This window comes from Felis catus, assembly GCF_018350175.1.
Source record: "Felis catus isolate Fca126 chromosome D2 unlocalized genomic scaffold, F.catus_Fca126_mat1.0 chrD2_random_Un_scaffold_45, whole genome shotgun sequence".
NCBI classification, from domain to species: domain Eukaryota; kingdom Metazoa; phylum Chordata; class Mammalia; order Carnivora; family Felidae; genus Felis; species Felis catus.
Window position 1 is genome coordinate 211291 of NW_025408508.1, and position 27853 is coordinate 239143.

The 27853-nt window shown below is 44.0% G+C and overlaps 2 long non-coding RNA genes across 29 annotated transcripts in view; one reads left to right on the forward strand and one right to left on the reverse strand.

Annotated features, from left to right (window-relative positions):
* The window catches only part of LOC109495577, an 83835-nt gene extending 62599 nt beyond the window's left edge, over nt 1-21236 (forward strand). For 20 of the 21 annotated variants that reach the window (XR_006593461.1, XR_006593460.1, XR_006593462.1 and 17 more), the window contains 9 exons: nt 9604-9743; nt 12219-12275; nt 12708-12877; nt 13190-13250; nt 13365-13393; nt 13590-13755; nt 16383-16535; nt 18729-18885; nt 20231-21236. This is a non-coding gene — a long non-coding RNA (uncharacterized LOC109495577). Of the gene's footprint in view, nt 1-9603; nt 9744-12218; nt 12276-12707; nt 12878-13189; nt 13251-13364; nt 13394-13482; nt 13522-13589; nt 13756-16382; nt 16536-18728; nt 18886-20230 lie in introns of those variants that run through there. The other variant, XR_006593476.1, reaches the window with a different exon arrangement.
* LOC123383595 overlaps nt 12728-27853 on the reverse strand; it is a 30763-nt gene continuing 15637 nt past the window's right edge. Inside the window, exons 3-7 of one of the 8 annotated variants that reach the window (XR_006593480.1) lie at nt 21325-21376; nt 17857-18030; nt 15191-15350; nt 13540-13702; nt 12728-12865 (exon numbers count right to left, since the gene is read on the reverse strand). This is a non-coding gene — a long non-coding RNA (uncharacterized LOC123383595). Of the gene's footprint in view, nt 12866-13539; nt 13703-15190; nt 15351-16581; nt 16828-17856; nt 18031-21324; nt 21377-27853 lie in introns of all 8 variants that reach the window. The other 7 variants (XR_006593483.1, XR_006593482.1, XR_006593484.1 and 4 more) reach the window with 7 other exon arrangements.

Here is a 27853-nt window from a genome sequence, read left to right on the forward strand (position 1 = left end):
TGAGTCATGGGTTTGGGTTCGAGATACCGTTAGGTTTCTCTTGAGGGTTCTGGTTAGGGTTAGGTCCCAGGATTCTCCCTGCGCTGAACCCACAGCAGTGCAGATGTCTCCCTGCAAGGCTGAGTTGAGGGCACAAGGGAGGGTGCCGCTCAGGATTAGTCTTTGGGTCCCAGGCCATACAATTCTATGGATCACTCGTCAGTTAGGACTCAGGAATTCTCTTGTGCACCTGTACTCAGGCCTTGGAAATGACTTGGTGATGTTCCAGTTTCTATGCTGAATGATCCTACATCGCTTCTGGACCCCAAGCACGTGGCGTTGCGAGACTTTGGTGGGTCCCAATGGGGAGAGAGTCCTAGCTAGGGTTAGGGTTTGGTCCAGGGATGTCCCCAGATGCAAAGTGACTCAAGTCTCGTGATCTCCCTCGAGGGCGGAAGTGAGGGCCCATGTGACGGTGCGGGTCAAGTGTAGCATTAGGTTTCGGTAGAGGGTTCTGGTTAGGGGTAGGGTTAGGTCCCAGGATGCTCCTGGCTCTGAGTCCACAGCAGTGCAGTTGTCTCCCCGAAGGGCTGAGTTGAGGGCACATGGGAGGATGCCGGTCATTTTTAGTATTTCCGTTCCATTTCCAGACAACTGTATGGGCCATTGGTTGTGTAGGCCTCAGCAATCATTTCAGAAAGCTGCAGCCGGGCCTGAGAAATGACATGCTGAGGTTCCAGGTTCTATCTGGAATGATCCTTCACTGCTTCTGGACCCCAGGTGTGTGGTGTTGTCAGACTTTGGTTTTGGGTGCCCATGGGTAAGAGCCTTAGCTAGAGTATGGTTCCATCCAGGGTTGTCTCCAGGCTGAAACAACACCACTGTTGTGAATTCAATGGAGGGCTGATGTGTGGCTGTGAGTCTGCTATAGAGTTAGTGTGCTAGATACGGTTAGGCTTAGGGTGAGGGTTATGTTTCGGTTCACCGTTAGTGTTAAGTTCCAGGTGAGTGAAGGCAGTGACTCTACAGCAAAGCAGTTGTCTTCCTGAAGGCCTGAGTGCAGTACAGAAGGGAGGGTTTTCGTTCGCATTAATCTTTGGGTACCAAAGCCAGACAAACATATGGCCCACCCTTTGGGTAGGCCTCAGGATTCTTCTCGTGCAGCTGCTGTCGTGCTTTGCATATGACATGGTGATGTTCCACGTTTCATGCCTAGTATTTATGCACCGATTCTTGATCCCATGTATGTGCTGATGTCAGACTTTGTAAATGAGTCCCCCTGGGGATAGACACTTAGCTAGGGTCAGGGTTCAGTATAGGGAAGTCGCCAAGTCCGAAGCGACACCAGTGTTTTGAATTCCATGGAGCGCTGAATTGAGGGCACATGCGCGGCTGTGAATCTGGTTTAGAGTTAGTGTACTAGATAGGGTTAGGTGTAGGGTGAAGGTTATGGTTAGGGTTATGATTAGGGTTAGGGTCAGGTCTCAGGAGGCTCTAGGCACTGAACCCACAACAGTGGTGTTATCTCAACAAAGGGGTGAGTGGTGTCCCCAAGGGAGGGTGTCAATCAGGACTAGTCTTTGGGTTCCAAGGCCAGACAAATGTAAGGGTCACCCTTTGGGTAGGCCTCAGGATTCGTCTCATGCAGCTGCAGTCGCGCTTTTGAAATGAGATGGTGATGTTCCACATTCCATGTCGAGTATTTCTGTACAGATTCTCGAAACCGTGTGCATGCTGTTGTCAGACTTGGAATTGGGTCCCGACGGGAAGAGAGCCTTACCTAGGGTTTGTGTTAGGTCCAGGGAAGTCAGCAGGAGCGAATCGACTCCAGTTTCCTGATCTCCCTCGAGGACTGAATTGAGGGCCCATGTGACAGTTCGGGTCAAGTGTAGGATTTGGGTTAATGTCAGGGTTAGGTGTAGGGTGAGGGTTATGTTTAGGGTTACGTTAGGGCTACGGTTAGGTCCCGGGAGTCTCTAGGCACTGACCCCACCGCAGAGCAGTTGTCTCCCCGATGGGCTGAGTGGAGAACACAAAGGAAGGTGCCAGTCAGGATTAGTGTTTGGTTTCCATTGCCAAACAAATATTGGGCAAGCTTCATATAGGTCTCAGGAATCCTCTCGTTCCGCTGCAGTTCCTCTTTGAAAATGACATAGTGATGTTCCACATTCCCCGTCGAGTATTTCTGCACCGATACTCGAACCCATGTGCGTGCTCTTGTCAGACTTTGCAATTGGGTCCCCATGGGGACAGAGCCTCAGTTAGGGTTAGGTTTCGGTCCAGGGGAGTCACCATGGCAGAAGCCATAGCAGTGTTGTGAATTCCATGGGGGCTCAAGTGGGGGTATGTGCGTGGCTATGGGTCTGGTGTAGCTTATCGAGGTTGATAGGGTTAGGTGTAGGGTAAGAATTATGTTTAGGATTAGGGTTAGGTTTAGGTCCCAGAAGACTCCAGACACTGATCCCACAGCAGAGCTGGTGTTAACCGGAGGGGCTGAGTGGAGTACCCAAGAGAGGGTGTCGGTCAGGATTAGCCTTTGACTTCCAAGGCCAGAGAAATGTATGTGTCACCCTTCGTGTAGGACTCAGGAAGCCTCTCGTGCAGCTGCAGTCGCGTTTTGGAAATGACATGGTGATGTTCCACGTTCCATGCCAAGTATTTCTTCACTGATTCTCGAGCCCGCGTGCGTACTGTTGTCAGACTTTGGAATTGGGTCCTCGAGCCTTAGCTAGTGTTAGGGTTTGGTCCAGGGAAGTCGCCAGGCCTGAAGCAACTCTGGTTTTGTGATCTCCCTCGAGGGCTGAATTGAGGGCACATGCGAGGGTGTGGTTCAATGTAGGGTAGGGTTAGATATAGGGGTAGGTGTAGGGTGAGGGTAATTGTTAGGGGTACAGTTAGGGTTATGGTTTGGAAATAACATGGTGATGATATATATTCCATGCCAAGTATTTCTACACCTGTTTTCGAACCCTTGTGTGTGCTATTGTCAGATTTTGGACTTGGTTCCCCATGGGAGAGACACTTAGATAGGTTTAGGGTTTGGTCCAGGAATGTCACCAGGGGCAAAGCAACTCCAGTGTTGTGAATTCCATGGAGCTCTGAAGTCAGGGCACATGCGCAGCTGTGGGTCTGGTGTAGACTTAATGAGATAGATAGGGTTCAGTGTAGGGTGTTATTTATGGTTAGGGTTACTGTTAGGTTTAGGTTTAGGTCCCATGAGACTCCAGACACTGACCCCAAACAGAGCAGGTGTCAACCTGAAGAGCTGAGTGTAGTACACAAGGGAGGGTGCCCGTCAGTCTTCGTATTTGGGTTCCAAGACCAAACAAATGTATGGGCCACCCTTTGGGTAGGCCTCAGGATTCCTCCCCTGCAGCTGCAGTCACCCTTTGGAAGTGACATGGTGATGTTCCAAGTTCCATGCCAACTATTTCTGGACCAATTCTTAAACCAGTGTGAGAGCTGTTGTCAGACATTGGAATTGGGTCCCAATGCATACAGAGCCATAGCTAGGGTTAGAGTTCATTCCAGTGGTGTGGCCATGGCCGAAGAGACTCCAGTCTCGTGATCTCGCTGCAGGGCTGAATTGAGTGCCCATGGGAGTGTGCGGGTCAAGTGTAGTGTTTGGGTTAGAGATAGGGTTAGGTGTAGGTTGAAGTTTACGATTAGGGTTATGATTAGGGTTAGGGTTAGGTCCTAACCCAGCAAGCTCCAGGCACTGAACGCACAACAGAACAATTGTCTCCCCGAAGGGCTGAGTGTAGGATACAAGGGAGGGTGCCTGTTAGGATTAGTCTTTGGGTTCCAAGGCCAGGAAAATGTATGGGCCACCCTTTGGTTAGGCCTCAGGAATCCTCTTGTGCAACTGCAGCTGTGCTTTTGAAATGACATGGTTATGTTCCACGTTCCATGCTGAGTATTTTTGCACCAATTCTCGAACCCTTGTGGGTGCTGTTGTCAGATTTTAGAATTGGGTCCCCATGGGGAGAAAGCTTTAGGTAGGATTAGGGTTCAGTCCAAGGAAGTCGACAGGGCTGAAGCGACTCCAGTCTCATGATCTCCATCGAGGGCTGTGTTGAGGGCCCTAGAAAAGGTGGGGGTCAAGTATAGGGTTCAATTAGAGATAGGGTTAGGTGTAAGTTGAAGGTTATGTTTAGGGTTACGGTTAGGGTTAGTTTTAGGTCCCAGGAGGCTCCAGGCACTGAACCCACAACAGTGCAGTTGTCTCTCCGAACGGATGAATGGAGTACATAAAGGAGCGTGCCAGTGAGTATCACTTCATAGGATCCAAGGCCAGAGAGATGTTTGGGCCTCCCTTGGAATAGGCCTCTAGAATCCTGTCGTGCAGCTGCAATCACACTTTGCAAAAGATATGGTGATGTTCCATGTTCCATGCCGAGTATTGTTGCACCGATTCTCGAACCCGTGTGTGTGCTGTTGTCAGACTTTTGAATTGGGTCCCCATGGGGATAGACACTTAGCTAGGGTAAGAGTTCTGTACAGGGAATTGCTAAGGCCGAAGCGACACCAATGTTGTTAATTCCATGGAGGGCTGAAGTGAGGGCACATGTGCGGCTGTGCATCTGGTTTACTTTTCATGTGCTAGATAGGGTAGGTTGAGGGTTATGTTTAGGGTTATGTTTACGGTTAGTGTTAGGTCCCAGGAGGCTCTCCATCCATGTAGTTTCAAATGGCAAGATTTTATACTTTTTGATGGCTAAGTAATATTCCATGGTGTGTGTATGTATGTATGTGTATACACACACACACACACACACACATATACATACTATGTATGTATGTATGTATGTATGTATGTATGTATACCACGTCTTTATCCATTCATCCATCGATGGACATTTGGGCTTTTTCCATACTTTAGCTATTGTTGATAGTACTGCTATAAACTTTGGGGTTCACGTGTCCCTTCGAAGTAGCATATCTGTATCCCTTGCATAAATACCTACTAGTGCACCTGCTGGGTTGTTGAACAGTCTTCTTTTTCATTTTTTGAGGAACCTACATACTGTTTTCCAGAGTGGCTTCACCAGCAGTGCAAGCCAGTGCACCAGCAGTGCAAGAGTTCCTCTTTCTCCATTTCCTCGCCAACATCTGTTGTTGCCTGCGTTGTTAATGTTAGCCATTCTCACAGGGGTGAGGGGGTGTTTCACTGTGGTTTTAATTTGTATTTTCCTGATGATGAGTGATTTTGAGCATTTTTTCATGTGTCGGTTGGCCATCTGGATGTCTTCCTTGGAGGAGTGTTTGCTCGTGTCTTTGCCCATTTCTTCACTGGATTACTTGTTTTTTGGGTGTTGAGTTTGGTATGTTCTTTATAGATTTTGAATACTAATCCTTTATCTCATATGTCGTTTGCAAATATCTTCTCCCATTCTGTTGGTTGCCTTTTAGTTTTGCTGATTGTTTCCTTCTCTGTGCAGAAGCTTTTTATTTTGATGAGGTCCTAATACTTCAGTGTTGCTTTTGTTTTCCTTGCCTCTGGAGATGTGTTGGGTAAGAAGATGTGGACGCCAACATTAAGAGGTTTTTGCCTGCTTTCCCCTTGAGGATTTTGATGGCTGCCTATCTTACATTTAGGTCTTACATCCGTTTTGAGTGTCTTTTTGTGTGAGAAAGTGGTCCAGGCTCATTCTTCTGCATATCACTGTCCAGTTTTCCCAGCACACTTGCTGAGGAGACTGTCTTTATTCCATTGGATCTTCTTTCTTTTGGTCAAAGATTAGTTGGCCATACATCTGTGGGTCCAATTCTGTGTTCCTGTTCTGTTCCATTGATCTGAGTGTCTGTTCTTGTGCCAGTACCTTACTGTCTTGATGATTACAGCTTTGTAATACAGCTGGAAGTCCAGGATTGTGATACCTCCTACTTAGGTTTTCTTTTTCAAGATTGCTTTGGCTATTCGGGGTCTTTTCTGGTTCCATACAAATTGAAGGATTGTTTTTTGTAACTCTGTGGAGAATGCTGGTGTTATTTCGATAGGCATTCAGTTGAATATGTAGATTGCTTTGGGTACTATTGACATTTTAACAATAGTTGTTCTTCCTATCCACGTGCATGGAATGTTTTTCATTTTTGTGTGTTTGTCATCTTCAATTTCTTTCATAATCTTTCTATAGATTTCAGTGTATAGATTTTTCACCTCTTTGGTTAGATTTATTCCTAGGTATTTTATGGGGTTTGGTGCAATTGTAAACGGGATGGATTCTGTGATTTCTCTTTCTGTTGCTTCTTTGTTTGTGTATAAGAATGCAACTAATTTCTGTGCATTAATTTTATACCCTGCCACTTTGCTGAATTCATGGATCACTTAACAGTTTTTTGGTGGAACCCTTTTATCAAGAAAGGATGCTGTATTTTGTCAAATGCTTTCTCTGCATCTATTGAGTGCATCATGTGGTTCTTGTCCTTTCTTTTATTGATGTGATGAATTACATTGATTATTTTGTGGATATCGATCCAGCCTTGCATTCCAGGTTAAATCCCACTTGGTCGTGGTGAATAAAGTTTAAATGTATCATTGGATCTGGTTGGCTAATATCTTGTGGAAAATTTTTGCATCCATGTTCATCATGAAAATTGGTCTATATTTCTCTTTTTAGTGGGATCTTTGTCTAGTTTTGGAATCCAGGTAATGCCGACTCATAGGAAGAGTTTGGATGTTTCCTTCCATTTCTATTTTTGGGACAGCTTCAAGAGAATAGGTGTTAACTCATCCTTAAATGTTTGGTAGAATTCCCCTGGAGAGCCATCTGGCCCTGGGCTCTTGTTTTTTTGGGAGATTTTTGATTACTAATTCAATTCTTTACTGGTTATGGGTCTGTTCAAATTTTCTATTTCTTCCTCTTTCAGTTTTCATAGTTTGTGTATTTCTAGGAATTTGTCCATTTCTTCCAGATTGTCCATTTTATTTGGTATATAATTGCTGATAATATTCTCTTATTCTTGTTTGTATTTCTCCTGTGTTGGTTGCGATCTCTCCTCTTTCATTCTTGATTTTATTTATTTGGGTCCTTTCCTTATTCTTTTTGATCCAACTGGCTGGTGGTTTATCAATTTTATTAATTATTTCAAAGAACTAGCTTCTGGTTACATTGATCTCTTCTACTGTTTGTGTGTGTGTGTGGGGGGGGTTGTTGTTTGTTTTTGTTTTTGTTTTCAGTTTTGAAAGCATTGATTTTTGCTGTAATCTTTATCATTTCTTGTCTTCTGCTGGATTTGGATTTTATTTGATGATCTTTTTTCCATTACTTTAAGGTATAAGCTTACGTTGTGTATCTGAGACTTTTCTTCCCTCTTTAGGAAGGCCTGGATTGCTAAACTTCCTCTTATGACTACCTTTGCTGCATCCCAGAGGTTTTGGACTGTGGTGTTATCAGTTTTATTGGCTTCCATGTACTTTTTAATTTTCCCTTTAACTTCTTGGTTCACCCATTCATTCTTTTTTTTTTAATTTTAGTTTTTATTATTTACAATTTACATCCAAATTAGTTACCGTATAGTGCAACAGTTATTTCATGAGTACATTCCTTAGTGCCCCTTACCCATTTAGTCCATCCCCCCCCCACAACCCCTCCAGTAACCCCATGTTTGTTCTCCATATTTATGTGTGCTCTTCTTTTGTACACCTCCCTGTTTTTATTTTTGTTTCCCTTCCATTATATGTTCATCTGTTTTGTGTCTCAAAGACCTCCTATGAGTGAAGTCATATGATATTTGTCTTTCTCTGACTACTAATTTCACTTAGCAGAATACCCTCTAGTTCCAACCATGTAGTTACAAATGGCAAGATTTCATTCTTTTTGATTGCTGAGTAATACTCCATCACACACACACACACACACACACACACACACACACACCACATCTTCTTTATCCATTCATCCATCAATGGACATTTGGGCTTTTTCCATACTTTGGCTATTGTTGATCATGGTGCTATAATCATGGGGGTGCATGTGTCCCTTCAAAACAGCACACCTGTATCCCTTAGATAAATGCCTTGTATTGCAATTGCTGTGTCGTAGGATAGTTCTCTTTTTAGCTTTTTGAGGAGCCTCCGTGCTGTTTTCCAGAGTGGCTGCAGCAGCTTGCATTCCACTATTCATTGTTCCATAGGATGTTCTTCAGTCTACAAGTATTTGTTATCTTTCCAAATTTTTTCTTGTGATTGATTTAGAGTTTCATAGCATTGGGGTCTGAAACTGTGCACGGTATGATCTCTATCTTTTTGTACTTGTTGAGTACAAGTAAACATAAAATTATTTATGTTTATTTATTTTAGAGAGAGAGAGACAGGGGCAGAGAGAGAGGGAGACACAGAATCCAAAGCAGGCCTCAGGCTCTGAGCTGTCAGCACACAGTCCGACACAGGGCTCAAACTCACAAACCATGAGATGACGACCTGAGCTGAAGTCAGATGCTTAACTGAATGAGCCTCGCAGGCACCCACTTTAGTGAAATTTTAAATGACACCGTTCAAAGTGCACTTGCTACCTTGCAAACTCAGAGAGCGAGAAAGAAATGTGAAGAATCAGGAAGTGGTTAAGAGTTGGCTGCTGAGTTTTACCGTAATTTGGCTTTGGAGGGTTTTTGTTCATTGGGTGAAGTTAGCACAGCATATATGCCTGCCATTTACCACAGTAGACAGTGGGCCTCTGGGAGCCAAAACTCTTTCTGACCAATGAGCTGGAATTTTACTAGGACCGCCAAGATGAGATTTGCTATTTCATGACTAGGAGGTATCTTTTATTTTCACAACTCGGTAATTATCACATCATTCAACTCTGCCCTCCAAGATATGTAGAAAATACCCAAATATAGTTGAGAGACAAAGGGTGATAGCCAAAGTGTATAATCCTTTCCCTTTAAAAAATATGTTTAAATTATGCTTTATGATTTTTTTTTAATTTTAGTGAGGGGGCATGTAAGTGGGAGAGAGGGGCAGAGGGAAAGAGAGAGAATCTTAAGCAGGATTCACACTCAGTGTGGAGCCCAACACAGGTCTGGATCACATGATCCTACAATCATGACCTGACACAAAATCAAGAACCTGATGCTCAACTGACTGAGCCACCCAGGTGCTCAATAGTCTCTTTCTCTCTGAATGCTGAATAGTAAGTTTTCAACGTGAATGGGGGATAAACAGGCATATATACATATACATACATACATACATACATACATACATACACCACTAAGAAAGCCATGAGTTGTTAGACATGAACTATTCTCCATCATCTTTGTCTTCTAGTTATATTCATGCCTCTAAAGTGTTTGTTGATTGCAATGCACGATCTTGCTGTGTGAGGTACAAATTGTTGTGCGATCAGTTTTCCGTGAAAGTCTTTCCTCATATCTGTCTTAGCCACAAGGTGCCAATGTTGAATTCGAGGATGTAGAGCTAAGAGCCTTGAGGTCCAATAACTGTCAACTAGAAGTTATATTTTCTATTGGGGAGAAATCCCCATATGATGGCAATGACTCTGCATTGGTAAGGGAAAGAATACTTTCATGCCTTCATGGTTCTTGCGCTTTTTGTGTCTCACCAAAATCAATACTCAGGTCATGTGCATGTTTATCAAGCAAACACCTTTTTTTTTCCAGAAAATAAAAACGCCCTGGAAGACAAGTGTAATGCATTGAGGTCTGTGAAAGCCACAAAGGAAGCAAAAGTCAAACAGCTGAAAGAGAAAGCACATAACCTGGAAGAATTCTATGATCAAAGAAAAAGTGCCTACAAAAAAGTAAGATGGGGGCGCTTGGGTGGCTCAGTCGGTGGAACGTCCAAATTCGGCTCAGGTCATGATCTCACGGTCCATGAGTTCAAGCCCCATGTCGGGCTCTGTGTTGACAGTTCAGAGCCTGGAGCTTGTTTTGGATTCTATATCTTCCTCTGGCCCTACCCAACTCGCACTCTGTCTCTATCAAAAAATGAATAAACGTTAAAAAAAATTTAGAAAAGTAAGATGTTCATGTGAGAACTGTCACAAGGACCGGATTGTATGGGAGAACATGGCAGCCAGTAGAGATAATTGTATTTCTTTTGGAACTGGGTCCAGAGTATTTTTGCCCAATGCATTCAGTAGAATTGGACCTTCCCTTCCTACCTTGCTTTCTGTAATGTAACCTGCATTTTCCTTTCTCCTAAGTGCTTGCCACACATTGTGTCATGTTTTGGGGGCGGCAGAGGGAAGGTACCATCATTAATAACGTTAATACCTGGATCCACTCGGGATCCATCTACACTGTCCTATAGGTTTCAATCGCATCACACTGTTTTGTCACCCAGCAATTAGGTCATTTTTGTTCAGGACCAGACATGGATCAAAAATGTGTGGGGAAAAAAATGAATTCTCTTGCTGCAGAAACAATGGAAGTTGCTTTCTGGAAAGTGGGTAGGGGTACCAGCAGTACTGGATCCCTGCATCCATTCTGCCAGTGAGATTGCTCACTGCAGGCCCAATCCCTAAGAAAGTCGTTTCCTGTCCCCTGATTTTTCAAGTGTAACTCTTCTGAGTCTTGGCCAAAGCCCGCAGCTTCACTAGGGCTCATCTTTGCTGGCCTCCCCTGAAGTACACTTCTTTACTTCTAAGTCTGTGCCCATAAAGTTGTTCAGCTTCTTTGCCATTCAAGTGTATGCACCCCACATCAATGACGAGTCCTAGGGAGTTTGGGTCCAACTGCCAGGCTGGCTTTGTCCTGGGCTTCCTTCTTCTCCATCTTGGTCTTGTGTGTCTTTGTGGGGTTGTCAGATACTTGGTGCATTCAGTCACATGTTTCCTCCTTTGTACAGTATTTCCTTTTGTTCTCAGGAGGAGATGGGGGCCTTGAGAGTCCCTCACTCGTGTTGGAAAGGGAAGTCTTCTCTTCCCTGGAGACTCACCTTTATGTTCGTCCTTCCCACAGCTGGGGTTAGGGCTTGCTCTGTCTCACTGGCATCTTGTTTTTGTTAACTCGTAAGCTCTTTCTGTGAGTGGGTACAGCACCCTGACCACCTCTCTATCTTCAACCCCTTACAACAGAGCCACTACATTACAACCACTCCAGCAAGCATTTGCCCAAGGACTGCCTGAGAGGCCAGAAGGAAATGCATGTGCCTTTCTCTGTCTAGTGCTTTTGTGTCACTTGCTAAGAGATTTTCAATTTTGCATGTGATTCTTGAGTACATCAAGTGTCAAGTTGAAACCATCTCAGTCAACACCACAAAGAAAATGGTCTGAGGGCAACACAGCAACCCAGCCTTGCCAAGCATTGCCTTCTGCTGCCTTCACTATCAATGGAATGAGTCTTGTTAAAGTAGATTTGGCTCCATGAAGTTGAGAGTTTTCCACCTGAAATCTCTTTCCTGGAAGTAAACCCAGACTGTGTGACAGTTCATATCAGGTTGTACGTCAGGAGATGAGGTTGTTCTAAGATTGGCCTTTTGAAGGTGGAGGCAGGGGTTGCAGTCCTGAACGCTAGCGATGTCTGGGAGTGAGCTGCAATGTTAGTGAAACCATATTCTGGAAGGTCGTCTTTCAGGTGATTGCCTGTGTCATGGTACAACTTTTGGACTGAGAATCAGGGCTCCCCATGGAGGTGTAAGACTAGTGATGATCCCCTGCTTCATCCTAATGGGTACAGTTGGTCAGATACGGTTTTTCACTCACTGATGAAATGAGTCTTCGCCATATCAAACAAAAGACCAACTCTGGGAAGGCACAAAGTACAATGCTATTTGATGACTTTATGATAAAGGAGAGGAAACGAGAACTAGAAAGACAGTTCCAATAGTAGAGACGTGGCAGCAGACAGAAGTTGAATTTTCTTGAAGTTAAATGGAGTGTTTACTTCTCTGATTCGGTTGTCAGTGTGTGCATTTATGGGAGAAGTGGGGGAAGGGATATTTGCATAGGCCTTCAAGAGTGCTGGGAGGACGGGGTGCCTAGGTGGCGCAGTCGGTTAAGCGTCCGACTTCAGCCAGGTCACGATCTCGCGGTCCGTGAGTTCGAGCCCCGCGTCAGGCTCTGGGCTGATGGCTCGGAGCCTGGAGCCTGTTTCTGATTCTGTGTCTCACTCTCTCTGCCCCTCCCCCGTTCATGCTCTGTCTCTCTCTGTCCCAAAAATAAATAAAAAACGTTGAAAAAAAATTAAAAAAAAAAAAAGAAAACAGTGCTGGGAGGTAAAAAGGGAGAACCTCTGGACCTTGTTCCTGACTGTATGTATCTTTCCCATCTTAGGAAGCTTTAAATGACACTGTGAGCTGGAGGCAAAGAAGAATCAGCTAGCAGCTGCAGGTAAAATTTGAAAATAGCTACAGAAGGGGCGCCCGGGTGGCTCAGTCGTTTAAGCGTCCAACTTCAGCTCAGGTCATAATTTCACAGTCTGGGAGTTCGAGCCCCGTGTCAGGCTCTGTGCTGACAGGTCAGAGCCTGGAGCCTGTTTCAGATTCTGTTACATCTCTCTCTGTCCCTCCCCCACTGATGCATGTGCTCTCTCTGTCTCAAAAATAAATAAACATTAGGGAAAAAAAAGAAAATAGCTACAGAAGAAATAAACAAGTACAAGTGAGTTCAGCTAGTAATTACCAGGAACTCATGAAACTGCTGTTATTTTTTGGTTTTTAATCTTTTTGAAAAGTTTAAAGTCAACATATGCATAGAGTATTAACAGATAAAAAAGGTAAGTTTTAGAAAGAATAAAATAATTAAGTTTCTAAACATTTGCAGATCTCAAGTAGTGACCAGACTGTGTGGAAACTTTGTCCATGCTAACATTCCTCGGGGGTGGTGTCAATTGTCGTCATCTGTAGGAAAGCAGTGTGTCGTACAATGAATCATACCCATCAACGTGGTAGTGCCATTTCATGGCCCTCGTCTTTGCAACCCTGGGAAACATGGTGAAGATATAAGTTATAGAAGAATAGATCTTTATGATAAAAGACACTTGTCACATGATGAGTTAGAGAAAGATTGAAAATGGGAAGGAATTCTATGAACTCTGAACCCTACAGGCATGGGATAATGAGTAAGGAAAGGATGTAACAATAGCTTTGATCCTACTGTACATTGATAATCATGGGCAAAGTGTTTCATGTGTAAGAATAAATTGTATCAGGGGACAGATATGAGGTTGTTGGGAACGTGGGCAGCTTATTTAAAATCATACCCAATATTGGGCCTTATCTGACAAGAGCAATTGTAACTCACAGGCAACAAATTGAACAAACACGGGAACAGCTGCAGCAGGCAGAGCTCACCTTTAGATACCAGGTAACCTGAGTTCTGCCTGACATACTGAACCCTTAGCACCTCACGCGGGTGAGTGTAGTGGCCCTTGGAATCCCTAACCACGGGCTTTTCCTTGTTGGCTTTTTCCGCTTGCAGTTCATGAGAAGAATGCTCAGGACAACTAGGTAAGTGTTTTCTTGTTTCCTCCTCTTTCTTTGGTGCACAGTGTGGCACCACCTTCCGACTGAAGGTGGATGTGTTTTTTCTCCCCCAGATCAAGACTCAGATCTGGGACAGGGAGATGGCGGAACAGGGCAGGGAGGTCGCTTACTTGAAATGCAGGTGTGGTCATTTGACTTGCGTTTTTATGGGTGTTTCCAGGGATGACGCCTGCACTGTTAGTTGTCTAGTAGACGACGTGGTGTTGCAACTCTTATAGAAGTCCATTATTTTTCTGTATCCAAGACTGGATGGGATGGAACCAAAGAGGCTGCCTGAGGGATACACGAGGCAGAAACCAATCACTGCAAGAACCCTCCAAGGAGAGGTAAGGAGCACGTTGTGATGTGCCGCAGTCCAATTTCTGCTGTGCAGCCTGTTCCTGTGTGTGATCATCGTGTGGTCTGGAAAGAATCACACGCACTAAGGACGGCAGGTGGTCTGAAGGGGTGACAGAAGGGTGTTGTCCTCTGGTGCCACAGACAGTGAGGCACTTGTCCCTGTGACTGGTGGAGCTCATGCCCCTCCTCTGACAGTGACCCTCCCACCTCCTCTAGCATCCCCCTGTCTGAAGAGCCTGGAAACTTTCTTCCCACCTGGACACAATGTGAAGACTTTAGTTTATTTGAGGAGAAGGTCATTTATTCACTAGTTTTAACGGTCTTTCTTTTTGTTTGTTTTGGGAACTGTAGCCCTACATCCCTCCATTCAAGTTCCATAAAGCTTAGCTTAGTCCTCTGATGGTATCAGTGCAACTCTGCAGCTTCACTGCTAACTTCTCACAGTTTTCCTTTTCTCAATTGTGTCAAATTAGTCTTTCCTTATATAATAACTGCTGTGGAAGGCAGCTTGTAGATAAGCTGGGAGATTGAACCATTTGCCTGAAGAAATGCATCCTTCTTGAGGACTCATTGAGGATATACACCAAACCAGTGTTCTCAATGTTATTCTTTTTTGTTAAGTTTATTTATTTTGAGAGACGCATAGACAGAATGCCAAGCAGGCATCACACTGTCAGTGAGGAACCCAATGCTGGGCTTGAATTCACAAGCTGTGAGATCGTGACCTGAGCCAAAATTAAGAGTCGGATGCTGAATCCAAGCATCCTCAGACTAATTCCTGATCTGTAATGAAATCGTGATTTCCCATGATGTATACTGAGAAAACTGTTTTACTGGTGAATTCTAAATTGCTAGTTGCGCCTGACCTGTCCACAGTTATGTGATTAATTATGAAACAACATGAACCAGGGCACCGTGAGGTCTTTATCAAGGTGAGAGGACGGTTCTCCCCCTTATCCTTGGGGGTCACCTGAGGCATTTGAGATACCCTCTGCCTCTGGTCAGGGACCTGACCGTAGGGAAAAGTTTAAGATATTTGAGGAATGAGTTAAGGGATTGTTTTCATTCCACACAGTCCTCTAAAAGCAGAATAAACCTCTGTCCCTTCTAGGGTCTTTAGTAGATCAAGAAACTGCTGAAACCTCTGTGGGTTACAGCGGCTCTGACTGTACCAAGAATGCAGACAAGGGCAAGGTAAATGCCGGGGCCATTCTCAGTTGTAACTCTTTTGGGAAACCCTCATCTTTATGTACAGTATGCTCTCCCGGCCTTGTCTCGTCTTGCGTGTTGTGTGCTATGTCTGTTTGTTCTTTCTTTTCCAAATGCACACTCATAACCCAGGAGCTCACAGGCTTCTCAATTTTTAGTCTGTGAGCTTTCTGTGGTAAGTTTAGAAGCCAAAAGCGCTTAGAGACTGAGTACCTTAAGGTTTTTCCGTGAGTTTCAGGAAATAATGAGAGGAGGATGACTGCACACTCCAAACAGATGTCTCCCGGCCTGGGTGATCCCTTCCAGACCTCACCTCTGTGGGAACAGTGTGGCTGCTGTGTCTTCCTTTCTTGATTCTGGCTAGGAGATGAACCTGTTAGAAACGACATCATGACTCCAACTTTCTATTATGTGCCCTGTGCCATTTAGAGTGGTCATAGAGAAAGCCAATATCATCAATCATCACCTTTCCGTCTTTGTTGGTAAATGACTTGTCTGGAATCCTCCAGCTATACCTTAGGTAAAAACAATTTGCACACTGTGTCCTTCAATTGTGTTTCTATGAGCAGTTTCTGGTTGTGTCCCCAGTCACTGTTAGAGCTGATATAGTCTCATGGCACATACCAGTTTTATACCAAAACACTTGCATGAAATCTGTTATGTGAATTTCTCCCTCTTTTTTTCCATTGCACATAATGACTCTGTGTCCTGTAGTATGCTTAAAGTCAGAATTCCCTATGAATTAAGATGAACACATCTGAGCTTTGTAGACATTCACCACAAGTAACTCGTTCTTCACAGAAGACTCTCCTTCCCCTGCAAGATTCCAGGCATCCTCCACTCCCCAGAGGTCTCCGAGGCCTTTGACAACACTTCCAGAGGGAAGACTCCTTTCTCAGGGAGAAGAGCAGAGGAGGCACAGTGAGGGTCCGGCTGCAGAATATTTTGCCAGGAGTGGCTGTGATTCCATGAGCAGAATATGAGCCGTGTATTCCCACTCATTTTTTGTGTGTTCTTAATATAGCAAAAGCAGAGCATCTGGAGTCGCTGTAGAGGAGGGATGCAGGGTGAACCTGGACATCGATGGCTGCCTGTCTGGAGAATGCTACTTCATTAATCTGTAACTACTTCTGTTAACCCTCTAGGACAGGACCCTTGCCATTTTCTTCCACAGACGTGGGCAGTGATGTGTGGTGGCAGTAGGTTAACCTCTTGCATCTACTACCCCAAGCTGTAAGTGGTATCCAGTGGCAGGGACAGAGTTTTCAGGTACTGATGCTACTCTCTTGGATCCTGGTGGCAGAGAAGGTGGCAGGTGCTGACACATTCTTCTCTGGGTTATAGCTGCTTTTGGTATTGGTTCTTTTGTCTGGAATATGGATGTAGCTTCACTTCTGTTCTGCAGGGCAGTCTGGATCCTGGGGACCTCCTCCGTTAACTGGACGATTCTGCATGCCCTACCCTGGAGACACCCTGCCCCCATGGACTATTAGGCACATACACACCTGAACCTTGGCAGCCCTGGGGCCACCCGGAACCCCTCCACCTGCAACACTTGGTAAGATGATCTGAGCACTAAGAGTTGACTTGTAAAACACACTCACCTTATTTTGTTACTGTTAGGTCTTGGGCCAAGGTGCAGAGGCGGTACCACAGACCATTGTGATGCAAGGGGAATGTGTCTGCTGCCATTACCACAATCCTCAAGTTGCTCAGGATCTCATCTTCGTCTTTTCCCCCACCATGGGTTGGTACAGGCGTCTCTTGTAGAGAAGGAATGGGGCCGTATGCAGAAAATCAGACATAGCGCTTCAGCAGAAATGCCCTGTACCCAGTCCACATGCTGGGATCTGTGAGGCATGAGGCACAATGTAATGTACGTCCATCTAGTTGTTCCCCCAGCCATCCATAGTTGTTCGATGAGTGATGAATACATCTGAGTCAGGACTTTTAGGAGTCTTCATCAAGTTATAAGGGATGGTTCTTCAAGTTCTTTTTGGGTATCACTGGAGGCAGGTGGGACACCCTGTGCATGTAATTTGGGATCTCACTGGGACAAAGAGTTTAAGTTGTCAGAAGTATGAGGGGAGGGTTTTTTTGTTTTGTTTTTGACCTCCAGTCTACTCAAATCAGAATAAACCTCCATCCCTTCTGGGGCTTTTTGCAGATCCAGAAGTAGGTATCACAACCAAGAGTGACATCGACACTGGCTCTGCCAAAACTGCCAAGAAGCACAATGTAAATGCTGTGGCCACTTTCAGTTCTAAGTATTTACGGACCACCACATCTTTCTGTACAGGACACTCTCCTGCCATTGTCTCTGGTTTGTGTGTCGTATGGTCTGTCTGCTGTTTTTGTTTTTTCCCAAATGCAAAGCCTTTACTGCCGAGTCTACGGGCTTCCCTGTTTCCCAGCTGGCATCTTTTTGTGGTAACTTGAGCAGCTAAGAGTGCCTAAAGGTGGGGACCATAGGGCTTTTCTAATGTGTTCCTGGAATAAATCAAGGAGGATGACACCACACTCCACTTGGAAGTCTCCTACCTTGCCTCATTCTTTGTGGATCTCCTCAATGTGGAATCTTTGCTCTTGCTGTGTCTTCCTCTCCTGTTTCCTTCTATTGAGGATTTTAACATGCTCAGAAAAATCTGTGGGTATCGTTACAATTTGAAAATGCGAACTGCCTTCACTCCAACTTACATTTTTGTATGTGTCCTTTAGAATGTAAATTTCATACCCATCAGCATTTTGGTAAACATGCTGTCCAGAATCCCTTCAGGTGTGCCCTGGGCACAAACACTCTGAACTATAAGAGGTGGCATATTTGTGATAGAAAACATGCACTGAAACTTAAGTTGTGAAGAGAAAAAATCCAAAATTACCTGTGTGGCAAGTCCCCACGGTGTCCTTCACTTGTGTTCACATGAGCACGTTCTCTCATGTCCTGTGTCACAGGTACAGCTAAAACATGGAAACTTACAGCAGACATCAAAGTGCATTTGTGTTAACTTTGTCTTTTAGAATTTCAGCTCATTTTTCCAGAGGACGCAATTACCCTGCAAAGTGTAATGCACTTAAGCTGAGAAGTACCTCCGAAGTAAAATAAATTAGCTGAACCCAACTAACATGTATAGGTTACCCGTTTTTCTAAGAGCATGCTTTCCCAGGTCCTCTGCAGGCCCTCAGGATCCCCATCTCCCCATGTGTCTTTGTGTCCATGGATAGCACTTCCAGAGAGGAGGAGAACCCATTGTCGGGACAGAAGTAGTTTGGGCACAGGCAGGGGCGTAGAGGCAGAGCTCTGAGCCACGAGGGTATGATTCCATGTGTGGACACTGGGATTGTCATTCCTTCTCATTCTGTAGTTCTTCATAGACACAATAAACAGCCTCTGTGGTGGAGGGGATGAAGGGTGGAGTGTGATCCTGGACATAGTTGCTTTCCTATCTGGAATATGCTACTTTGTTAATTTAGTATTCAGCCTATAAATCTTCTAGGAAAAGGGCCCTTGCCGTTTCTACGTTTCCAGACACGTGGGGACACTAGTTTATCCCAATCACATCCATTCTTCACCTCAAAGCTGTAAGTGGAACCCAAAGTATGGGTAGAGATTTTGGCGCTGATGCTGCCCTCTTGGAACCTGGTGGTGGGGAAGCTAGTAGGATATGAGCACTGCTGCTTTGGGTTTCTGCTTTTTGCTGGTGTTGGTGCTCTGTTCTGTCCTATGAACATACCTCTCATTTCTTTTCCGCAGGCTATTTTGTATGCAAGAGGGCCTGGTCCTTTCCCAGGATTGCCTTGCAGGCTGTACCCCGCGGACCACCCTTCACCAGCAGTCATGGGCTATAGGCCACATCCCCCTCCTCCACCTACTCTATTTTTTAAGATGACCTGAACCGGCTGAGTGACTGGTAAAGTATATTCATCTTCTTCATGATTGACTTTGTGGGAATGATGTAGAGACGGTTGTGAGTCCTGGCAATCCAACTACAAACTGCCTGAGGACACTGTAGACTATCTCAAGTTTCTCAGGACATACATACAATGGGCAGTGGCATGTCCCTGTAATATAGTGAGCTATACATTTCTCTTGTCAAATAAAAGAGGAGTTTTTACACAAAAGTAGACGTATCAGCAGTACTGGTGCGTATGCTGGAGGCACAATGTGTTGGGTTCTGTAATGAATGAAGTGCACCCCTAACTTTTAAAGCATCAGGTGTCCTGTGTGAAAGAGGGACATTCATTACTTGTGATCACCAACATGGAAACACCAGTGAGAATCCAGGGCAAAACAGGGGGAGCCTTGAATCATACAGGAATAGAAGGGAAGTTGAGCACAGTAAGGAGAGTTTGAGGAGGTGCAGAGGGGAGGGTGTTGGGGTCAGGGAGATGCAGTTGGAGGTCATTCCTGGCCACAGCCTGAGCAGGGAGTGTGAGGTCCATACAGAACTGCTATGTGGGATTGCTCTCAGTGCAAAGTGCACGCAGGTAATCACCTAAAAAGATTCTCGTCTCCCTGGATTTTCCTGAAGGTTCTGGATATTTGTGGGGGGAAAAGAGCTCTGGATATATGGGGTATTTAACTTGGTCTTATGAAAATACTGTATGCCCAAGTTCATATCCCTCAAGAGACTAAAAGTGGAGACAGGGTCTAGATCAGCTGAGTCATCCTACAATTCAGGGCTGGCCAGATGACACCACTGCTGGACCCCTGTCATCACCCTGACTACAGCTTTGCATCTCCTCAAACTTCTCTCACAATATTATGACAGCTGTGTTATCTGTGAAAACAGGGGTAATATTTGTTTCTAAGAACAAGATAAAAGAAGACATTCAGTGCATAAAGCATCTGCAAAATCTCTGGGAAGGGTCCCCTCATGCTTCTCACAGTTTCCATTAAGATCTCTCCACACAATGATCCTCCAAAAAAGATGGTCACGGGAGTTCATTAAACTAAGACTGTTAACAACTCAGCCCAGGGAGTGGGAATCACTGTTTTAAAATATAAGACAATGTCCCTCGTTTTTCTATTAGAATTCGGGCCCTGTCACACAATGAAAGAAAAGATAATTATGGGAATGTGTACATTCAGAGGCCTAGATCTGAAGACAATCATTTTCTATTACACATAATCTCACAGATGCAGCCACACACTACAGTGTTCATCTGAGGCCACAGATAAACTACAGAAGACAGAATGCACGTAGGAAAACATAAGACCACAGGGAAATAAACCAAAATCTTTTTGCCTTGTAGGACAACTCTTTTGAAATTTGAAGAGGACTATGCATGGTGACAGACTATCATGTTTGTATATACATTTTAAGAAAGTGTCAGATCTACCTGAATGCTTTCCATGCCCATCCTGTCCCCTCCACTTTGTCCTTCCTACTGTCCCCTAATCTACCTTTCATCGTTTTGTCTCTGTGTCAGCGTCTGCTTCTAGGGCCATCTACTCTCGCTCCCCATTGAGTGCACACACTGGGGTTCCTGTACACACAGGAAACAAAGTGCCAGAAATGGTGGTGAGGGAGGATAGAAGCAAGATCACCCTTTGTGCAGGGGAGCCCGAGGGAGTTTTCCGGGGTGATGGGAACTACATATATCTAGATTGATGGCGTGCTTATGCTCAATGATTTTGGAAATATTCCCTGACTCCATGGTGCCTTGGGATCAGACACGTATCTGTCCTTAGGAAATGGCTGAGATCTAGTGGTGGAGAAGGATGAGGGACCAGCAGTGACTGTAGAGAGGAGTGAGGGTCAGACCCACGCCCAGGATGCCAGGTCCCCACAGACAGCACCACGTGTAGAAGGACTCTGAGGAGCAGAGATTTCTTGATCAGACCCATGGACTACATAATCCTCCTGTAGTTTCCTCACTGAGCAATGGCTAGAGCAGAGGCCAGCAGCTGGAGGACACCCTGATCATGGCTGGAGTGGAGCAGTGGGCCTGGGGGATTGAGTCAGGGAAAGGGCCAGGCAGAAGGTAGTGACAGGGAGTTTGAGAGACAAACGGAAGAGAAGAGAAGGGACCCTTCTCTGCTGACTTCACCTACATTTCTCTGTGACCAAAACGAGACCCTTGTCTCCCAGGGAAGGGAAGAGGGCTGACAAAACACCGAGTGACATACTCAGCTCAAGTGTCCATGGTATCTGCCTTGCTCTTGAGTACCTAACACAGGAAGCACGTGTTTTCTGTCATGATTGGAACTGCAGCTCGTACCATTTAGTGAAAATCAATCCAATTATGCATCCCTCAGCATTAAAGTACTCCAACAAAATTAAGTGAACACACTGAAAGATACAACGCAGGATAAAGTCCAAAGGTAGATCGACGGCAATACTTACGGGAATACAGTCTATCCGAAAAGGAGGTAGGTACCCTAGTGCAGGCCGATATCTGAAAACGTAAAAAAAAAAAAAAAGTCCTTACTCCAAAAGCAACATTATCTCTAGACACAAAGGATCATGATTAAGGTTTAGAGAGCAACCATATGACTTCATGGTGCTGTATCCATGAGAACAAGTCTCATCAAATTATACCCTTTAATTTGAAGCTCTTTGTTATATGTAAATTATACCTCATTAAAGAGAGTTTCAAAGCACAAAATACTAGAAGCAAATGTGGGAACGTTCCTTTCTAATCCTGAAGTGCACGGGTGAGATGAGTCTGTCTGCCCATGTCTCAAAAATCCAAAATAATACACTTAAAAATTAATAATAGCAGACTAAGCAGACCCTGAGCTCACGCTGTCCCATGTTTTCAACTGCATAACGTCCACATCCAAGTCCACGAACCAGAGAGGGATCCAAGACTGGCACAACAAACCCCACACCTAAATAGAAGCTGCAGCAGGAAGGTTAGGAAGGTCAGAAAGTTGGAGGCTGGCTGCCTGCAGAAGGAGCAGAGAAAGTGAGCCCTCACATGGGGGAGCTGACACAGGGAAGACTAATCTCCATAACATTTGGCATTAAAACCCATAGGGGCTGAATTCCCTTGAGTTTACATCCTGGTGCTTTGGAGGTCAGCCAACCCAGCACCAGGTGATCCAGAAAGATGAGTGATAGCCAGGTCCCTGCCTGTGTAGAGACGCAACGTAAACATGGCATTTCACACAATGCTTAGGCCACAGGAGACACATGTATTCATGCTGATTCTTTTTTTTTTTTAATTTTTTTTTCAACGTTTATTTTTTGGGACAGAGAGAGACAGAGCATGAACGGGGGAGGGGCAGAGAGAGAGGGAGACACAGAATCGGAAACAGGCTCCAGGCTCTGAGCCATCAGCCCAGAGCCTGACGCGGGGCTCGAACTCACAGACCACGAGATCATGACCTGGCTGAAGTCGGACGCTTAACCGACTGCGCCACCCAGGCGCCCCCATGCTGATTCTTGACTCAGCTGGCCTGCCTGGGTCCCACTGACACCACTGAGAGCAAGCAGAGCCCACAACAGACACGCAATCAGTGCAGACCCCTGCACTGAAAGGAAAAGTAACCCAGACACAACAGCAGGGAGTGAGCAATACCCATACGATAACCTCCTGAAGGTCCAGGGCCTATAAATGGAGACGTGCACTGCTGAGGACTCCAGGACCTCTTTTTCATAATGGCATTAATTTCAAGATCAGAAGGCAAAGCTGACTTTCTTAACACAGAGAAATAGAGCCAGAGAGACAGACAAAATGGACACACAGAGATGTTTAGCCACAATGAAAGACCTAGTCAAAGCCACAGCCAGAGATCTAAGCCAAAGAGATATAAGTAACATACCTGATACAGAATTTAAAGCAATGATCATAAGGATACTCACTGGAGTTGTGGAATGAGTAGAAGAGTGAGACCCCTGACAGAGTTAAGATATAACACAGTTAGACACTGAGGACACAATAAAGGAGAAACATGCTTGCTGGAATGAACAGAGGGATGGAAGAAGCAGCCGAACAAACTAGTGACCTCGAAGACTGAGTGATGGAAATTAATCACATTGAACCAAAGAGAGAGAACAGAATTCTGCAACGTGAGATGAGACTAAGGGAACTCAGTAACTACAGGAAAGATAATAGTATTCGTATTGTAGGAGTCCAGAAGGAAGAGAAAATGGGGAAGAAAATTTATTTGAGGAAACAATAGCTGAAAACTTCCCTAATTGGGGGAGGGACACAAACATCCACATCCAGGAGACTAGAGAACTCCCATCAAAATCAGGCCAACACACAAACTTTTGTAAGCAAACTTACAAATTAGGGTGAGAATAAAGAAAACTCGTAAAAGCAGCAAAACAGTCCTTAACTTAGAAGGGAAGACCCATAAGGCTTGCTACATATTTCTGAACAGAAACTTGGCAAGCCAGAAGTGAGTGACATCACATATTCAAAGTGCTGAATGGAAAAATCAGCGGCCAAGAATACTCTATTCAGTAAGGCTATCTTTCAGGATGAAGGAGACACAGACTTTCCCAAACAAAACCTAAAAGAGTTTGTACCACTAAACCAGTCCTGCAAGAAATATTAAGAGGGATTCTTTGAGTGGAAAGCGGAGACCAACAGTGACAGTATAGAGGTAGAAGACAAATTCAAGTAAAAAATGAACATTTCTGGAAAAAAAATCAGTTAAAGTACTCAGAGAAATAGATTTGAAACATAATAACATCTGCCAAAAACCCAGGGAGGAGAAAGTAATGGGTTCAAAGGTAAATGACCATCAACTTAATACAAACTGCTAAATGCAGAAGAGGTTCTATAAACACCTAACAGTAGCCAAATCCTAAAACCAGTCATACATATGCTAAGAATAGAGATAAGGAAATCAAAGTATATCACTAAAGAAAATAAGCAATACATGAAAGAAAGGCAAGAAAGGATCAGAGAAAATCATTAGAAACCACAACAAAACAGGCAATAAAATGGCAATACATATATACATATCAATCAATTTTGAGGGAAATGGAGTGAATGCTCCAATCTAGAGAGGTAGGGAGTAAGAATGGATGAAAAAACAAAACAGATTCAGATGCCTACCAGTGACCCACTTTACACCTCAAGAATGATAGTGAGGATAGAGAAACATCACACAAATGAATGTCAAAAGAAAGATGGGGTAACAATACTTGTATCAGAAAAAAAATTCACTTAAAAAAGTACATAACAAGAGACAGAGGAGGACAGTCTATAACAGTAAATGGTACAGTCCAAAAAGAAGATATAACAACTGTAAATATATCCCACAATTGAGTGGGATTTATTCCCAAGCTACAAAGGTGGTTCAATATTCACAAATCAATCAATGTGATACAATACATCAACAGGAGAAAGGCTAAGAACCAGATGATCGGGGCATCTGGGTGGCTCACCCTTTAACAGTCTGAAATCAGCTCGGGTCATGACTTCATGATTCGTGAGTTCAAGTCCCGCGTCAGACTCTGTGCTGAAAGCTCAGATCCAAGAGCCTCCTTCGAATTCTATGTCTCCCTCTCTCTCTGCCCCTCCCCTGCTCACGCTCTGCCTCTCTCAAAATTAATAAACGTTAAAAGAAAAGAACCATACAGTCATTTCAATACATGCAGAAAGGAACATTTGCAAAGTACAACATCCGTTCATGCATGTAACCCCCTAAAGTAGGTTTACAGGAAACATACATTAACGTCATAAAGGTTAACTATAAAAACCCTGCAGTTATAATCAACCTTAATGGGGAAAATCTGAGAGCTTTTCCTGTAAGGTCAGGAAGAAGACAAGGATGTTTACTCATACCACTTTTAGTAAACAAATTACTGGAAGTCCTAGCCACATCCAGCAGACAAACGAAACGAAAGGAAACTATTTGCAGATTACATGACACTATATATAGAAAACCCTAAAGAGTCCACCCAATAACTCTTAGAACTGATAAATGAATTCAGCAATGTCACAGGATACAAAATCATTGTACAGAAATCTGTTGCATTTGTAGACAATACGGAAGCAGTAGAAAGAGACATTAAGAAAACAGTCCCATTTACAGTCATTTGCCAAAAATAAGATATCTATGAATAAATCTAACCAAAGTGGGGAGCGACCTATACTCAGAAAATTATAAAACAGTGATGAAAGAAATTCAAGATGACACAAAGAAATGGAAGGACATTCCGCACTCATGGATCAGAAGTACAAATATAGTGAAAATGTCTATACTTCCCAAAGCAATTGACAGAATTAATGGAATTTCCATCAAATTACCGACAGCAGTTTTCACAGAACGACAACAGTCCTAAAATTTGTATGGAACCAAAAAAAGCCCGCAATATTCAGAGTAAACAATCTTTATGTGAAATGATAATTATGGATGGCACTATGCCTCTGGATCTTCTGCTCCAAAACACAATAACTCTGGCTTAAGCATTTGAACAAACGTTAGGCATATCCCAGCCAAGGATCATTCTACAAAATACATTGTACCAACGTACCCTCAAAACTTTGCACCTTATGAAAAGTATGGAAAAATCTAAAAATTGTCATGGCCAAGTGGAGCCTAAGGAGACAGGATGACTGTAATGTGGCAGCTGGGATGAGTCTGGGCTAGGAGAGGTTAAAACCGAAGCAATCTGAATACAAATATAAACTTTACTTCATACTACCATATCTCTTTGATACCTTGATTGTGATCATTTACCAACCATTATGACATCAATAGTGAGAAAACAGTCTGATGTATGTGGATACTCAGTATTTTCTTCCCAATTTTTTTTTTTTGGTAACTAGAAACCCATCATGAGAGAATAGATTATTAGTAATCATGGTTTTTCTACACATAAGATTATATAACCAGTTCCAGTATTAGTTACTAGTGATGGCCATGTACCTATTCTTGTTCTTACTATTGTTTAATTTAAATAATAGCATTCATGGTACAGAAAACTGAATGCATGATAAACGCTTCACAGAAACATCTAGTTTTACATATTTTAAGATAATAACGTATGTATATACCACTCTATTATGTGGTATGTAAATTAAGTGTTTTTCTGATCTTGAACGAGCATGTCATTGAATGGCTTTCCATAAAGGTGGTTATGCTAGATCATGAATGATTCTCAGACTTTACAGGATGTACGTCACATCATGCCTGAACATTGTCAAAAATAAAAACATACACGCGGACAGATGAAGCATTGTGACTGGCTCACTTATTGTAAAGAACCCTTGCTTTAATATTTTCACGTATACTTTTAGCAGGAATATAAGAGAATCAAATATTTCCGAATCAAACAGATATTCAAAGACTGGAAGAACGATAGGGAGTTCAAAGGGTTTCAGAAGGATAAGATGTGACCGTGAAGGGGGAGTCACAGGCAAGCAGCTTTCTCTGGCCCACACTGACATGTTTGCATGAGGATATGTGACTTGCCAAAGGGGAAGTCCCAGAAGTACCAGAGGGAAAGACAACGCTTTAGGGCGGGGTGACGTGGAAAGGGTGCTTCTGTGCCTAAGAGATGGGTCAGCAACCTGGCTGGGGGTCCCTGCGTCAAAGACTTCAAAAGGCCAGCAGTAACCTAGACTCACAAAGATCTTAGTAACATAGATCAAAGTAACTTACAGCCACAAAGATCTTAGAGCCACAGAGTCGATCTTCAACTATGATTAGAAGATGGTCAGAGTTTCACAGGATACGATCTTTGAGCCGGCAGTAGATGGCTAAAATATTATTTAGGGCTATACATTTAATGAAAAAATGTATGTGTAAAAATTTGGGTTTGGAATGTTAAGAAAAATCACAGGCCCATCATGGAGTTACTTACGTTAAGGCCACATGTCACTAAACCTAATTTCATTCCTGCAGGAATGTAAGCTTCCACCGGTCAGCAAATAATTTCCTAGTCAGTACTGGAAATTTAACTGATAGATCCCTGCCATTCCCCTCAGAGAGGCAGTCTTGCCTAAATAAGGTATTCCATGCCACTTTTTTTTTTTTAAGTTTATTCAAGTTAGAGACAAAGAGAGCACATGCCAGAGAGGGGCAAGACAACAGGGAAAGAGAGAATCCCACAACCAAGAGGTCATGATCTGAGCCAAGATCAAGAGTCAGACACTTAACCAAGCCATCCAGGCACCCCGAGAATGTGGAGTTTCAAAGGTTAGTAGTCTTGGCTGGGATACAGCCATGATGGCACTGGCCTACTCCTGAAAAGAAGGCAGCCAACAACTTGCAGTCAGATGGCATTGAAACAGTGATCTGTACAACGCCTGGTGCACACACTGGAGAGATTATACACTGATCGGGGAGAACATCCCTGAGAAGCAGTGTTCACAATGAGGGGACAAAGAGCTAGGACAGGTGGGCTGCGTGGCACCATTTCCCTGTTCTGCACACCTCCCCCCCGCCCCCAGCAAAAAAAAAAAAAAAAAAAAAACAAAAAACACAGAGCCATATGCTGGAAACAAGGCAATCCCCACACTGGGTGCCTAAGCTGTTTACACCAACCCCAACTTCCTGTGTTCTGGCGAGACTGGCCTAGGTCATTGAAGCTTGCCTCTGTCGCAATGGACCTGGCCCATTCCCCAGAACACCAGTGGAAGCCCATGACCAGACCACCTCTCTTGACCAGACAGTTATGCTTCACTTCAAGTGGCAATCGTTTCAAGTCTCATTTAACAAGCAGATCGGAGCAGACCTAGATAAGTCTCACCACATTGTGGCCAAGGACCATACATTGCTCATACAACTGGCTTGAAGGATAGTGCAGCCAGAACATAAAACAGTGCATGCAACACACACCACAGACACTCCGTGATGTGCCAGGCCCTGGACACTTGATGATCTCCTCTTCATAAAGCCATTCATCTCAGAGGCAGGTAACATAATGAGCTTTGGTAACAGAGAAGGCAAATACTCAACCAAAA